Source organism: Ictidomys tridecemlineatus, chromosome 4 (assembly GCF_052094955.1).
Source record: "Ictidomys tridecemlineatus isolate mIctTri1 chromosome 4, mIctTri1.hap1, whole genome shotgun sequence".
Classification (NCBI taxonomy): Eukaryota; Metazoa; Chordata; class Mammalia; order Rodentia; family Sciuridae; genus Ictidomys; species Ictidomys tridecemlineatus.
Genome location: NC_135480.1, coordinates 57,651,938 through 57,665,466, shown reverse-complemented (window position 1 = coordinate 57,665,466; position 13,529 = coordinate 57,651,938). Strand labels below are relative to the sequence as shown.

Sequence of the window (13,529 nt, the reverse complement as noted above, 5' to 3'; positions counted from 1 at the left end):
CAAGGTGATCAGCTCAGACTCTCCCTAACACCTTCAGTGGCAATAGTGACTCTACCTTGTGAAGGATAAGAAATCAAGAGCTAAGAGCATAGAGGAGAGATTTCTCCCCTGAGAATAAGAAAATGCTGGACTCCTGATTCTTTAGCCTCTTCAGGGCCAGCAAGGCTACCTTTCTTTGGAGAAGCAGAAGCAGCTGAATTTAAACATCAGTTCTCCTCTCTGAGAAGCAGAGTATAGAATATTGAATCAGATTCAGGAACTTTTTTTTTCAGTTGCAATCTTTTTTAATTTGTTTTAATTAGTTACACATGACAGTACATTGATCTTGACATATCATACATTTGAATCAGATGGGATATAATTTCTCATTTTTCTGAGTGTACAGGTTGCAGAATTACATTGGTCATGCAGTCACGTATATACCCACAGAAATAATAATGACTATTTTATTCTACTGTCCTTCCATTCCCTGCTTCCCCTCCCCACATTCAGGAACATTTTTGCCTGACAGAGTCTGGCAACATGGGAATACGAAGGCATCAAGTCACCACTCTGATGTTAGACACCTGCCTAGAACAAGGGTTGTGGTGTAATGAGAGCTGGGCTTGCAACTGGGAAAGCTTTGTGGTTGAAGGCTGAGTATCAGGGTTGAAAGCAAGTAGAGAAGAGCCCTTCACCAGAAAATTGTCTAACTACCCTGAGGCAGCTCTGCTATGAGGAAGCACAAGTTAGTCATATGGAGTAGGCTCAGAGAAAGGCCTGTGCCTAGCCATTCTGCTGTGTTTGAGCCATTCTAACCCAGGAGACAGAACTATGAGTAAAGAAGCCATATTGGGCACACCATCTATAGTAGATGCCCTGGAGTCCTAGAATGTCACTCAGGGTTACATGGTGCAAGGTGATCAACTCAGACTCTCCCTAACACCTTGTTTTAACAAATGTGGAAAAACTGAAGAAACAGAAGAAGGTGATAGAATGTGACTGAGAGAAATTAGCCAACTAGGATAAAGAGGATCAAAAAGACAAAGACAGAGAGGAAAGGACATGAGGATGAAATGGGGTAGAAGTTCACCATAAGCTCCTGGTCCCCACCTCACACAGAAACAGCAGAAGCTGAAGGAAGGAGGAGCTTTGGATGCCCAAACTATAGTCCTTGTTTCTCTGAAGGAGGCTCAATGGTATGGAACCAGATTGTCTTGGGAGAATATGTACAGAGCAGAAGGCTGGTGTCAGAGCAGGGATTCCACTCACTGAACCAGTTACAATAAACACATTTCTAGATTCAAGATAATGGAATCACACAAGATATGGTATCCTGACTGGCTTGCTACTTTGGGAGATCATCTTTTTAGATAAGCCACAACAAGTGATGATAAAAGGTAAAGTTTAAAATTTCCATAGACTTCAGCTTCTAGCCAAGATGGAGTAAAAGGAAATAAATTCACATTAATAACTTGAAAAAAAGAGCTATCAAAACCGAGTGAGATATATTAAGTAATGGTTCTAATACACCAGACATCATGCAAGTGAGAACAGGGACCCCTGCAATATGGGAAACAAGTGAGGCAGTTGCTGCAGTTTGCTGTCTTGACCCAGTTCCCAGGCTACCATGAGGGAGGACGGATGGACCCCAGGTGGAATTCAGTGGAGTCCCTGAATGAAGAGATCTAGTTGGAAGTATACAAAAAAGAAGAAAGCTACAGTTAACAGGACAGAGTTCTGGGGAAGAAAGAGCTGCACACATAGAGAATGGTCACAATCTTCAAAGAATCCTCAAGTAATGAGTGTAACAAATGAGGAAGCTACATGAGGTAGGAGGAGAAACTACTGTACCCTAAGGATTAAAAAAGAGAGCATCCAGCTCTCACATGGGCCTAAAGAATAGCCATTTTACCAGTCAGAAAAAAAAAAACATAATTCATGAGGCTTCAATCAGAATACTCAAAGAAATCTTTCTTCAGTTGTGAATCAAAACTAGTTCTGGACCAAAATTTGTTCTGGTTTGTGCTAACAGAGTCCCAAAATGTCAAATTGTTTCCAAGTAACTTACATGCATTCAGAGAAAAGATTAAGAATATTTGCAGAATTAAAACTAAATTAAATATAGTATCTAAGCAAAATCCAAAATGTGTGATATACAATACAAATTTTCTAGAAATGAATATAAGTAGAAAATATAATCACAAGTAGGATGAGAAAGGAAATTAATTGGTCAAAATTAGCAAATTAGAAAAGAAAAACATTCAATCATTAAAACTGAATCCCATATATTCAAAAACTCTAAGAAGAGTCATAGAAGACATTCATAAGACAAGGTAAATTGCCAAAGATGACAAAGTAGATTGATGGGATCAAGAGTAGATTATTACTGCATAAAGAAAAAAATTTGCATTTGCTTCATTACATTGAAAGTTTCCTGCTGAATAAATTGTAGCATACACTATAATTTTTATGGCATTTTTAAAGTTCCATGATAAATACCATGAAGATTTAACTTTGATTCATTCAATTGAATAGGCTCTACCTATCTAATAAGCATGTGCCAGAAGCCCACAGAACTTCTGAAGGAGTTTTTGGAATATGCAAAAGGTGCTGAATGTGCACATGTAAATGAGCATGAACATACATAGATGAGTAAGTAAACTTTGTACCCAGGAGATGACCTGTTGCACAGTATTGGGCTAAATTACCAGGAGAGCATTCAGAAAGAAAGAAAATCACTTTATTTTTTTTATCTGCCCTGAGCATCTAGTGTTTAATTATATGCAGAGACCTCTGGAACCAACCAGAGCCTCAATTCCTGTGAACCTGACCCCATGCTTCATCTCTTCTGTAAGTGAATATTGGTACAGGATGCTGTACTGAGTTTAACCAGAACACAAGACACCTATCTCAATCTGTTTTTCTTTCCTGAGTCAGTACTGCTGAAGTAGTCTGAAAAGGGAGAAATACAGACCATCTCCTCCTCAGGTACAGAGGCACAAGTGGGGGTCTGTGCTCTAGGGCCTTCTCTATTTGTACTCTTCTGGGTCGAAAACTAATTATTTAAAATGGCAGAAGACTTTCTTACTAGCTTTCTGTATGATAAACAGGCTCACAATGAACTACATTTAAATCCAGGAAAATGTACATTGTAATTACATTTATCAATGAATAATAAAAAATAGCATTATAATAAGCATTAATTGTTTAAGTTAGGAATTAAGGGAATAATTGCATCCTAATTTTTATGTCTTAAGTTAAATCTTGCCATCAACAGATTTTCACAATTCTATTCATCAATATCAGAAGACATAAGATATATGGAATACTTTATAACCTAGCATTCAGTAAGAAACAGATATAGAAAATCTCATCCTTTGAACAATGAAACACATAGAGAATGTTAAAATGAAGGATTTGTCAGTAACTTTTTAATGTACATTTATTTTATTTATTTATTTTTTAATGTGCTGAGGATCAAACCCAGTGTCTCCTCACACTTGCAAGGCAAGTGCTCTATTGCTGAGCCCCAGCCCCAGTCCTGATTTGTCAGTAACTTTAACATTGCCAGGAATTAGCCACTCTTCTCCCATCACCACTATGTGCATCTGACAGATATCTAAGGAAATATTTCACTAAAGAGTGATCAAGGAAATATTGATCAATATTGCAAAGTGTTCACAGCATAGCAGTAGCCCTGCAGGCCAAATTTGGAGGCCAGCTATTTCTTTGTCCAGTACATATTCAATACCTGATAAGTGTTACACATTCTATGTGCTGAGTACAGGGGCACGAAGAAGACAAGATATATGTATATTCTGACAGGAAATTTAAGACATTAAGTAAGGAAACAAATTTTAAAATTATCTCAGAACATAGTACATACTATAAGAAAAAAAAAAGATGTTATAATCTCTCTTTCCATCAGAAAAGCCAGAAGAAGGACACTTTGCGGGAATTTCATTCTGCTTCATAACTGAGTAAAACTCCATTGTGTAGATTTGCCACATTTTCTTTATTCATTCATCTGGTGACTTGCATCTTGCCAGTAAATAGAAGGAACTGGAGAACATCACACTAAGAGAAATAAGCCAAACTCAGAAAGTCAAGGTTTGAATATTTTCTCTCATATGTGTAAGGCCGAGAAAATAAGGAGAGGATGTGGGCAAGGAAGACGCAAGAAAATGGAAGGGAAATTTAGTGGTGTAGATAAGGAAAGGGGTGGAAAATGGGAGGTACTGTGCAATTAAGTTGACGAAATTATTCTGTTTCCATGTGTGAATATACCACGTGAATTCTACCTCTATTTACACCTATAAGTATTAAATTATAAAACAATAAATTTGTGTTGGGGGGAGGCTATGGGAATAAGAAGTGGAGATGGGGAAGGAGAAGGAAAGAGAGTGAAGAGGTACTGGAGACTTAAATGGAACAAATTATAATCTATGAATGTGTGATTATGTCAAAATGAACCCCACAATTATGTACAGGTAATTTTTAAAAGGCCACTTTTCATGTGATTATTAAGAATGTGATCTCTGTCTAGTGTAAGTTAATTATTTATATGGGTTTGTCTCTGTGTCTTCTATTCTGCACCACCCATCTACATTTTTGATTTGGTGCCAATACCATGGAATTTTTGTTACTATAGCTCTGTAGTATAATTTAATGTCTGGTCTTGTGATGCTTCCTACTTCACTTTTCTCACTAAGGATTGCTTCGTCGATTCTGAGTCTCTTAATTTTCCAAATGAATTTCATGAGTGCTTTTTCTGTTTCTGTGAAGAACATTATTGATATTTTAATAGGAATTGCATTAAGTCATAGTTATATGACTTAAGTTATAGTACTTTGGGTAGTGTGGCCATTTAGACAATATTAATTCTGCCTATCCAAGAGCATGGGAGATCTTTTCATCTTCTAAGATCTTTGCCTAATTTCTCTTTCAGTTGATTGATCACTGATGTATAGGAAAGCATTTGATTTATTAATGTTAATTTTATACACTGCTACTTTTCTGAATTTATCAGTTGTAGAAGTTTTCTGATGGAGTTTTTTTGGGTCTTCTAAATATAGAATCATGTCATTGGCAAATAGTGATAGTTTGAGTTCTTCTTTTCACATTCATATCCCTTTAAATCTTTTTCATGTCTAATTACTCTGACTACTTTCAAGGATGAAGTTGAATAGAAGTGGTGAGAGGGGGAATTCTTGTCTTATTCCAGTATTTAGAGGCAATGTTTTCAATTTTTCTCCATTTAGAATGATGCTGACCTTGGGTCTAGCATTAACAGCTTTTACAATGTAGAGGTCTATTCCTACTATCCCTAGTTTTTCTAGTGTTTGGAACATGAATGGGTACTATATTTTCTTAATTGCTTTTTCTGCATCTATTCAGATAATCATGAGATTGTTGTCTAAAAATCTATTGACGTGATGAATGCTTATAGCAGCTCAATTTACAATAGGTACACTATAAAACCAACCTAGATGCACTTCAACAGATGAATGGATAAAGAAAATGCGTTGTATATACACACTGGAATATTACTCAGCCATAAAGAAAAATGAAATTATGGCATTTGCCAGTAAATGGATGGAACTGAGACTATCATACTAAATGAGTAGCCAATTCAAAAAAAAGAAAAGCCAAAAGTTCTCTCTAATATGCAGATGCTAACACACAATGGGGGGATTAGACAAAAGGAAATGAAGGAGAGAAAGGAGGATTGAGAGTAGGAAAGTTAGTAGAATTAATCAGGCCTTACTTTCCTATTTTTATGTATGTTTATATATGAATACACAATCAATGTGATTCTACATCATATACAACCAGAAGAATGGGAAATTGTACTCTCTCTCTCTCTCTCTCTCTCTCTATATATATATATATATATATATATATATATATATATATATATACATATATATATGTATATATTCAAAATATATTCTACTGTCATGTATAAATAAAACAAACAAAAAAGGAATGTGATTTCTGTGAAAATTATTTTTGAACTAAAATTATGCATATTGGATGTTTATCAGTGGAACATAAAGAGTAAATCTGTGTCAGTGATATAGGACAGTAAATACAAAGTCTAAGCCTAGAATAAATGGAAGTCCAAGGAGTAGTGGACATCCCAGCAAGATGATAGGATACAGTCATGGGAAGCGAAAGGCAGAAGACAGATCAGTGGAACCTGAGGAATTCTGACTACAGGTAGAAGGACCTCTTTCTCTAAACAAAGTAGCCCTGATCATGAGAAGGTGACTTTCAAAGCCCAGACCTGGCAGATGACTGAAAGTCAATGCAGAATGTTAGAATGGGAACGTGGGTCAGAAACAGAGAGCCCTTCCTATGAACCAGAGCCCATATAAAGGAAGGGAATAGGCCTTAAAATATGTATTCTTATTGTTATATTGGTACTAGAGAAGGAATACTATAACCCAGACACACTATATCTTGGATAAGTTTAATTATTATGGTGCTCAACTCTAAAGCATACACCTCAATTATTCCATCCTTATTACTCCTTGACTGGATGCATCTAAAGGCAGATCTCAAACAAATGGTAGAAAATTATTAAAACTGCGTGATTGCTGTAACTAAAGGGGACCTAAAACATTCACCCATCCAACATATTTTACAAGGAATTCTTGGATGGAAAGCGGGGGGTGGGGGGATGGGGTACACATTCAGTGAGTCTTCTTAATTTCTTTCTGTGGAATAAGTATGTAATATCACATTGTTCTCGGTGTCTCTTTAAAGCTTGCTTTAAAAGTATATCTTCCATTTTAAATATAGAAAGTCCTTTTCTCTGGTGTATTACACTAATTAATGCTTTTAATATTATAAAATAACATGTTTTAATGTTTGCTAAAACAATTATATGAAATGTCATCCATAAGCAGTACTATTTTTTGGAATGAGACTATTATTGAGAAATCCCTTGGTGGGAACAAATGTCTTGATAGAGGCAAAAATTACTTATTATATAGCATTATATATAATTCTAGATGTTACAGATGCAAAGAAGAATGAGTTCACAATCTATTGGTAGTAGCAAGAAATTGGGAATTCAGGATATTCAACAGTTTAAAAAGTTTGTTGACTGAAAGGATGGAAATTAGTGATCCTAAAATCAAACATCTAAGTGAGATTAAAATACCATCCTGATGAAAAGATCTACCTTGCTCTTGGATAAGCAGAATTAATATTCTCAAAATGACCACACTACCAAAAGCACTATACAGATTTAATGCAATTCCAATCAAAATCACAATGACATTCCTCATAGAAATAGAAAAAGCAGTCACAAAATTCATCTGGAAAAATAAGAGACCCAGAATAGCTGAAGTATCCTTAGCAAGCAGGTGACATCACTCTACCAGACCTTAAAATATACTACATTTTAGGAGCAAATTTTAGCACATACACATCAGATGGAGCACTAATCTCTAAGATATATAAAGAATTCAAAAATTGTGACACACACACAAAAAAAATAACCCAATCAATAAGTGGGTCAAGGAACTGAACAGACACTTCTCAAAAGATGATATATAATCAATCAAAAATTTATGAAAAAATGCTCAACATCTCTAGCAATAGAGAAATGCCAATCAAAACTACTCTCAGATCTCGTCTCACTACAGTCAGAATGGCAGCTATTAAGAGCACAAACCACAATAAATGTTGGTGAGGATGTACGGATAAGGGCACACTCATACATTGCCAGTGGGATTACAAATTGGTGAAACCAACCTGGAAATTAGTATGGGGATTCCTTGGAAAATGGGGAATGGAACCACATTTGACCCAGCTGTCCCACTCCCCAGTTTATACTCAAAGGACTTAATAACAGCATACTATAGGAACACAGCCACATCAATGTTTATAGCAGCACAATTCACAATAGCTAAATTGTGGATCCAACTCAGATGCCCTTCAGTAGATGAATGGATAAAGAAAATATGGTCTATGTATACAATGGAATACTGCACAGCATTAAAAGAGAATAAAATCATGGCATTTGCAGGTAAATGGATAGAAGGAAAACAAATGCCAATGTCTTCTCTGATAGAAGGATGCTGATTCATAATGGAGATGGGAGGAGGGAAACATGGGAGGAATAAATGAACTTCAGATAGGGGAGGGAGGGCAAGGAAGAGAGGATGGGAGTAGGAAAGATGATGGAATGAGATCTACATCATTATCCCACATGTATAAAAACACAAATGGTGTGAATCTACTTTTTGTTCAACCAGAAACATGAAAAATTGGTTTGACTTGTATAATATGAATTGAATTGCATTCTGCTGTTGTATATAACAAATTAAAATAAAATAAAATTTAAAGTTTTTTAAAAATACCATTCTGATGACTCAAACTTCTATTCTAAGCTTTTAGCTTACCCTGATAAACATCAGTTTCTTACTTTTACTTCTTCACTCAGATACTTTAGTCATTTCTAATATACAGTCATGAAAAGAATTGATACAGAAATAAAGTTCATCAAAAGCTCATCTTCTGATATTATGGACCAAGGTAGCTTCTGTGTAAATGGCAATTTCAGTATTTCAATTGCTCTTGCTAAAAGCTGGGGTGTTCTCCTTAAATCCTTTCCAGCTTTTACACTTTTCATATAGACTCTCTGTATATACGGTGGACCCATAACTTCAATATTCACTCACCACCTTAACCTAAGTCATTATCATTTTTAACCCAAATTATTGAAAGAAAGGCTATATTGTTTTCCCTAATCCTGTTCATACCCACCATGTTCCCTTGAAAGTGATTCCTTATTTTTGCCTATAAATTAAATGACACTTAATCAGAATTTAAATACTGAAAAGAACATAGAAAATATTAAAAACTTATTTAATGACTAATTGAGAGATGTTGGTGGCACAAAGTAAAATGAGGAATGTAATGGATACCTAAATGTTGGTTTAGAACATATTTGTAAAGAGAGAATGAGCATGAGTATTTTGAAAGTAGTTTAGAAAGTTTGAAATGAAGATGAAGATAGACCCATGGATGCCATATGATATCCCTTGAGATATTCAGATGAAATCAAGACATGTCTAGATTTCTACAGTCCCTGATCTTGGATTCATATCTCTCAAGTCCAAGATTTGAATAATTTTTTTTAAATTTTTTATTTTTTTATTGGTTGTTCACAACATTACAAAGCTCTTGACATATCATATTTCATACATTAGATTGAAGTGGGTTATGAACTCCCAATTTTACCCCAAGTGCATATTGCAGAATCACGTGGGTTACACATCCACAATTTTACATAATGCCAAATTAGTAATTGTTGTATTCTGCTACCTTTCCTATCCCCTACTATCCCCCCTCCCCTCCCCTCCCATCTTCTCTCTCTACCCCATCTACTGTAATTCATTACTCTCCTTGTTTATTTTCCCATTCCCCTCACAACCTCTTATATGTAATTTTGTATAGCAATGAGGGTCTCCCTTCATTTCCATGCAATTTCCCTTTTCTCTCCCTTTCCCTCCCATCTCATGACTCTGTTAAATGTTAGTCTTTTTTTCCTGCTCTTCCTCCTTGCTCTGTTCATAGTTGCTCTCATTATATCAAAGAAGACATTTGGTATTTGTTTTTTAGGGATTGACTAGCTTCACTAAGCATAATCTGCTCTAGTGCCATCCATTTCCCTGCAAATTCTATGATTTTGTCATTTTTTATTGCTGCATAGTACTCCATTGTGTATAGATGCCACATTTTTTTTTATCCATTCATCTATTGAAGGGCATCTGGGTTGGTTACACAGTCTAGCTATTGTGAATTGTGCTGCTGTGAACATCGATATGGCAGCATCCCTGTAGCATGCTCTTTTAGATTTGAATAATTTGATGATCCCCTGCTTAATTTCCTGGGTATGGACTCCATTAACAATGGGGTTGAGGGCTGGTGGGATGAGGTGATGCAGGACATTGAGAAGAATAGGTACCACTGAGGATATCTTCTTTCCTGCCCTGTTTGTGAAGATGAAGACCAGCAGCAGTGTATAGAAGAAAAGTATAAGAATGAGATATGAACCACAAGTACTCAAAGCCTTGGTGGTTGCACCTCCCAACTGCAAGCTTATAATAGCCCTTAAAATGAAGCAGTAAAACAGCAAGATGAGCACCAGGTCAGAACCTAGAAGGCACCAAACACTCACAAATTGATAGAGCTTATTTGCCGCAGTCCGGCTGCAGCAAAATAACCGGGGGGTGACGAATAACTTGTGTAGATTGATACAGCAGGAGTGGAAGCGTTTATTGTAGAACAACAGAGGTATTTATACATTTCACACAGCTTATCTTAATTAGCATAAACTAGATACGTCAGTCAACCAATAAGGAATCTCCACACTTAATGGCTTGCTTTTGTTACTTCTCAAACCACTCCCTCTGGCATTTTGCCAGGCACCATCCAGACTTGTTTACGAACTCTAACATTCCCCTGGCAAAATACCAGGTGTTATTTTGACTTGTTACAGACCTTAACACTTATTGAGGTGAATATCCCCACAGGAGAGCTTGGCTACAGAAATGTTGGCACATATACAGTTCTTCACTATGCTGCTGGCACAGTAATTGAGCCTAGCATCCAGACTGGAGTAGGCAGTGTGCCTAGCAGATTGCGAAAGACAATGAAGATGGCTTCATTGATGATAAACAGCTCTGTGATGATGGAGGAGTAGCGCAGTGGGTGGCAGATGGACACATAGCAATCACAGGCCATGACCAGAAAGGTGGAAGATTCCATGGGGAAGAAGGTATTCATGATGAACATCTGCAGGAAGCAACCTGAAAAGCTGATGGTCTTCATGTTGAACCAGAAGATGAGCAGGACCTGCCAGAATCATTGTTCTCAAAAAACACTGTATATTCATTATCATCTTAGAGCACCTAACTCTTATGAAAATGCTCAGAAGGTTTGTTAAAACCAACCCACCCTCAAACCACAGCCCCACAACCCCCTGGGACAGTATCCTCATTTCAAATCCTTTCTAAGCCCATCTCAATCTCCAGAGTCTAACTTATACCGTTTCCTAATTCTAGATACCAATCTTAGGTTTAAAAAAATGCTTATTTGTAGCCTTATACTCTCCTGATCTCTATGATTCTTACACGAACTCCAGTAGGCTAATCTGACCATCAGAGTAATTTTCAAGAAATTCCTCCATACACATAAGAAACCTTTTACAACAAAGTTTCCTATCGAAGTACATGATACAAATGTACATCCAATTACATTTAGAAAGCAAATTCTAAAGCCCTGGAGTGTGAGAGTTATGTTATGATCGTTAAGAAGAAAATTAAAATTTTAAATATCACTTAGATATTGAGAGATGATCTGTCCACTGGAAATAATGAAAACTTAAAAAGACATGTGCATAAAGAATAAGAGGGCATATCTGTTTGGGATCTGGTGTAGTGGTTTTCCTTTAGGGATGGAAGGATTTATAGAAGCAAAACAGCATACTGTGTAAAGAAAGAAGGTTGAAATCTGGAAAACAGTATGTAGATCCCTTAGAAAATTTGGAATGGAACCACCATTTGACCCAGATATCCACTCCTTGGTTTATATTCAAATGACTTAAAAACAGCATACTACAGTGATGCAGCCACATCAATGTTTATAGCAGCTCAATTCATAATAGCTAAACTATGGAACTGACCTAGGTGCCCTTCAATAGGTGAATGGATAAATAAACTGTGATATATATACACAATGGAATACTATTCATCAGCAAAAAAAAGGAGAATAAAATCATGACATTTGCAGGTAAATGGATGGAGTTGTAGAATATCATGCTAAGTGAAGTAAGCCAATCCCAAAAAATCAAAGGCCAAATGTGATAAGTGGATGCTAATCCATAATGAGAGGAGAACATGGGAGGAATGGAAGAACTTTGGATAGGGTAAAGAGGAGGAAGGGAAATGTAGAGGGCTTGAGGGTAGGAACGTTGTTGGAATGAGATGGACATCATTACCCTAGGTACAAGTATAAAGACAGGAATGGTGTGAATCTACTTTGTATACAACCAAAGAAATAAAATATTATGCTCCATTTATATAAATGAATCAAAATGCATTTGCTATCATGTATAACAAATTAGAACAATTAAAGAAGGAACTTATTTAATTGGTTGACTGCCTGGAAGAAAGTCTAGGGAGGGTCTGACCTTGGGGATGACTGTGAGGCAGAGGATGACATCCAGCACAGAGAGGATGGCCAGCAGGTAGTACATGGGCTCATGCAGAGATGCTTCCTGCCAGATGGTCATTAATAAAACAAAGTTGGCCCCCAGGGCCAAAACCAGGAGAGGAGCCAATAGGATAGAGAGCCAGTGCTGTGTATCTTGCATGCCTGGAGAGTAGATCATCAGGAATTCAATCACCAGTTCTTGTGTTGTTGGAAGATAATACCATGACCATCAGGTAGGACTAGAAATGGCTGAGAGGAAAGAGTCAGCAATTATTAATAAACTCCTAACTGATCTGTCTACCTCTATCCTAGGCTTTCAGGTTTATCCACAATTTTATTGAATAATAGTCTCCATTAAGTTTAAATTAGACTATATTGTTTAAATTGTTTTCCCATAGTACTCAATACTTTATGGGTAAATAATAACTCCCTTCACATGACTATGTCCCAGACATATTCCACAATTCATTGATGCATATTTAGATTAGCCACACCAATAGGACATGGTTTACATTTTGTAAACACTGTTGTTTTGTGTATTTCATGTCCCTCTGGAATCCAATATTTTGCCCTCAAAAAGTAACATCTGCTTGTCCTATTCTTATCTTCACCAAGATTGTACTTCCTAGAATGTTTTTCTTATTGCTCACCTTTAATGCTTTTCCTTTTCAATGTTCCCCTTTGTATGATCCTCAAATACTCCAAGAATGTAGCTAATAAAGCGCTAAAAAACCTTGAATACACTCATGGATGTTTCCTGCTTTCCAAAAAGCCCATAAATGGAATTTTATCTTTTAATCATAGCATAGAAACACACTAGGCATTTAGTAACATAATAGTCATTCAATAAGAATATTTCAGACATATGAGACTGGTTATTGAAAGCACCATAATGCCTTAAAAATTATCCTGTATTATTTAGAACCTCTGTAACTTGCTTGCCTAGCACCGTTGCTTAGCACTCAGAAAAAGTTTGAATGATGCAGGAAAGAAACAATTTAGCAGTGATAAAAAAAAGTCAAAGCAAAGCTGGGAAGGATGGCACAAGCTTATAATCCTGGTGGTTGGGGTGGCTGAGACAGGAGGAGCAAACTTTATGTTTTTCTCTTTATATCCAAGTGTACATCTATACATGTGTTTATGTACCCTTTTTATGAACTTTTGAAAGTAAGTCATAGACACAATGCGTATTAACTAAAATAATTCACTGTGTACTTACAATAATGAAGACAATGATCAATATAACCATAAAATGAAAAAAATTACATTGATACTAGAACAAACTAATTCATAGAACACATATGTATTTTACA

At 36.2% G+C, this 13,529-nt stretch overlaps 1 pseudogene; it reads right to left on the bottom strand.

Annotated features, from left to right (window-relative positions):
• Positions 1–8,825: 8,825 nt before the first annotated feature.
• Positions 8,826–12,376, bottom strand: LOC144376670 (olfactory receptor 56A3-like; annotated as a pseudogene).
• Between the last annotated feature and the right edge of the window lie 1,153 nt (positions 12,377–13,529).